Genomic DNA, 3,089 nt, shown 5'->3' with positions numbered 1-3,089 from the left:
CAAATACAGTGAAAATAGGTGTTATAGCATGAGGGAGGAACATATAAAGAAACAAAAAAAAAATCCACACTGTAGGTTATAAGTACGTGAGAAAAAATAGCAAGAAAAAACCACTTGTGTCCCTAACTTGGGGTTCATTTCCATTAACATAACCTTATCTGGTCATATACACATAACTTTTGACATTTTCTGCTTATCCCAGACATATATTAGTTATTGAAAATTAGAGAAACCATGGGACCTATGTTTCTTTGGACTTGGCTTACTCTACTTAATTTTTTTTCCAAGTCTTTCCATTTCTTAACAAATTGGGGGATGGAATGCTTCAGGAATTTGCCTATCATCCTTGCGGAGGGGCCATACTAATCTTCTCTGTATCATTCCAATGTTTTAGTATATGTGATGCTGAATTGAGCACAAAAATTTTTTATATATAAATTGTAATTGATTTTCTTAAACTAGACAATTCAACAAAAACTAAGTTTAAAAGAATTTTAGAACCATGTACTTCTTACATAAATACACATTTAAGAATAAAGTCAAGATTGACATGTCAAAAACAAAATAATTCCAGATATTTGTTGTGCAAGAGATGTGTAGGATGAGGAATTCAATTATTCTATACAAGGGACCTGTCATAATGAACACTGCAGCAAGTGTTAAGGTTTGTTAAAAGTTTTAATGTTTTAAATATATTAATTTTGGGAATTTGCTTATATATGCCAAAACTGGGACTGTTTGGTAGGTCATAATACTTTTCTATAAAGTATTTAAGATTTATGGTAGCAGATAAATACTCCTAAGTATGTACATTTCAGAGTATATAGAAACTTTACTAATGAGAAGTTGCAAAGTCTTTGTGTAAAGGAGCAGAATAAAGAGCTGACTATGTTAACTACACAGTTTCTGCTAAAACTGTAGGCCTTCCTTACTTTATATGTTAGTGAGGAACAAATGATGATATAAGCCATATACAAATTATGAGATTAACTATAAATGGTCATCTTAGTGGGTGATTTAAACACCACTCATAGCCTATATCATTCTTGTTGAACATCATAATCTTAGCCAGTGTTAAATGTAAAGAAATATGACAATAATAAAATCTAATTTGTAGTACACTTCAAATACTGAAAACACTGGTAATTGTTTTGTTTTATATTTTATTAATCATTAATATTAAATTATTGCTTTTCTTTATTTGTAGCATTTTTTCCTTGTTGTAATACAATAGAACTTTTCGTAAATTGTCATTAGGAGGTACATTGAGAAGGTTACTGGGATGGCCATACCATTTTTTATAGGTGCATGTGAGTTTATAAAGATGAAAATTAAGAACAAAATATGAATTTTAAAAATGATCAAGTAGAGTCTGATTCAGGAGTGTTGATAAATGTCCACACTTAAAATGTTAGCCCTAGGCTGAAGCAGAGTTATTACAGAGTTGAGGCAACAAAAGTAAGAGACTGTGTTTTGTTTTGTTTTTTATTTTTATTTTGTTGGTCATGGGGCTTAAACTCTGGGGCCTGGGTGCTGTCCCTCAGCTCAAGGCTAGTGATACCACTTGAGCCACAGCACCACTTCCATCTTTTTCTGCTTATGTGATGCTGAGAAATCAAACCCAAGGCCTCATATTGCTGAGAAATCAAACCCAAGGCCTCATGCATGCAGGCACTCTACCATTGAGCCACCTTCCCAGTACCTGAGAGACTGGGTTTTAAAAAATCATCTAAACAACATTTGTTTTCTGCTTTGGGTTATATAATGAAATATATGAGTATCTTTTTATGTTTTTGTACATTGTCATACTTTATATTTATACTAACTTCACCCACTTTATCCTTGTCAAAGTCATGAAATATCTCTGAGAGTTTGCTTCTGTGAAGATTGTTTTTTTTTTTTTCAGGAGGGGTGGGGGTCAGGTAGTGGGCCTGAACTCTGGGCCTGGGCGCTCTCTCTCAGCTCTTCAGCTCAAGGCTAACTCTCTACCACTTGACCCACAGTGCCACTTCCGGCTTTTTTCTGCTTATGTGGTGCTGAGGAATCGAACCCAGGGCTTCATGCATGCAAGGCAAGCGCTCTACCACTGAACCACCTAACCATCCCTGTGAAGATTTTTTTTACATTTATCATTTCTTCTGAGTCATTTTTATTTTTTATCAAAATCACTTTATATTTCATGTTTATGGGTATTTACACAGAGACAGGGATATAGAGGATATAGTTTACCAACTGAACATTAAAATTAAGCTCAAAAATAAAAATCAGCCTTAACACATATTTTCATATCTTTCCCCACATTCTCCCTAAAAGAAGACAATATTAAAAATGTCTGAGGGAAGCTTTTTAACTCCAATTTTCTTGGGCTTCCTAAGTTTAGAATTCTTTTGCCCTTCAGACTGTGTTTCTTGTTCCTCCCTTTTCTCGACTCCATTATTAGAGATTTTTCTCAGAGATGACTCCATCTCCAACTTTTCACTCTGCCTATCTGGACAAATGAATTTGCAGATCAAGACTCTTAGACAGAAAGATTTTAAGAGCCTGAATCTAACACACTTCTCTCATACACCATCCCTACAAAGACACAAGTACCAAAAAAGGATACAGAGTTTCATTTTTTTCTACCAAGGCCAATGCCTGAGGTTGCTTGCTTCTGAGGGTGCCTGTTTGTGACTTTCCTGATGTTGCCGATTAACTTTATACCTAGGTCCATTATCAGCTACCAAGGATGGCATGTTTAGACCATCCAGGAAGTTGGCTCAACAGGGCATCTGGATGTGTCTCCTATGAGGGGCTCCTAGGATCCCTCATGAATGGCACAGAAGATCTGTGTTGAAAATACCGGGAGCAATTAAGGTATCCTACAAACACCATCTCAGCAAGGCAAAGTTTACTCTGGCAGAAAGCATCCTGTCACATGTCCAAGTTGAATAAGCACAGTGGATAGGCAGCCCACCACTGGCTCCCATGAATTTGAGCTTTGGGATCATCTTTCATGATGGCCCAAACTTTTGATACCTTTCAAACTAGTCAAAAGCTTTAATAATCAACCAAATCCGAACACCTGGCCATATGAAAAATAACCAACT

At 35.7% G+C, this 3,089-nt stretch overlaps 1 pseudogene; it reads right to left on the bottom strand.

Moving 5' to 3' along the window:
* Positions 1-303: 303 nt before the first annotated feature.
* LOC122127291 lies at positions 304-418 on the bottom strand (annotated as a pseudogene).
* Positions 419-3,089: the final 2,671 nt, after the last annotated feature.

Source organism: Dipodomys spectabilis, unplaced genomic scaffold, assembly GCF_019054845.1.
Source record: "Dipodomys spectabilis isolate Male_0828 unplaced genomic scaffold, ASM1905484v1 ptg000298l, whole genome shotgun sequence".
NCBI lineage: Eukaryota > Metazoa > Chordata > Mammalia > Rodentia > Heteromyidae > Dipodomys > Dipodomys spectabilis.
This window is presented reverse-complemented; position numbering and strand designations above follow the sequence as displayed.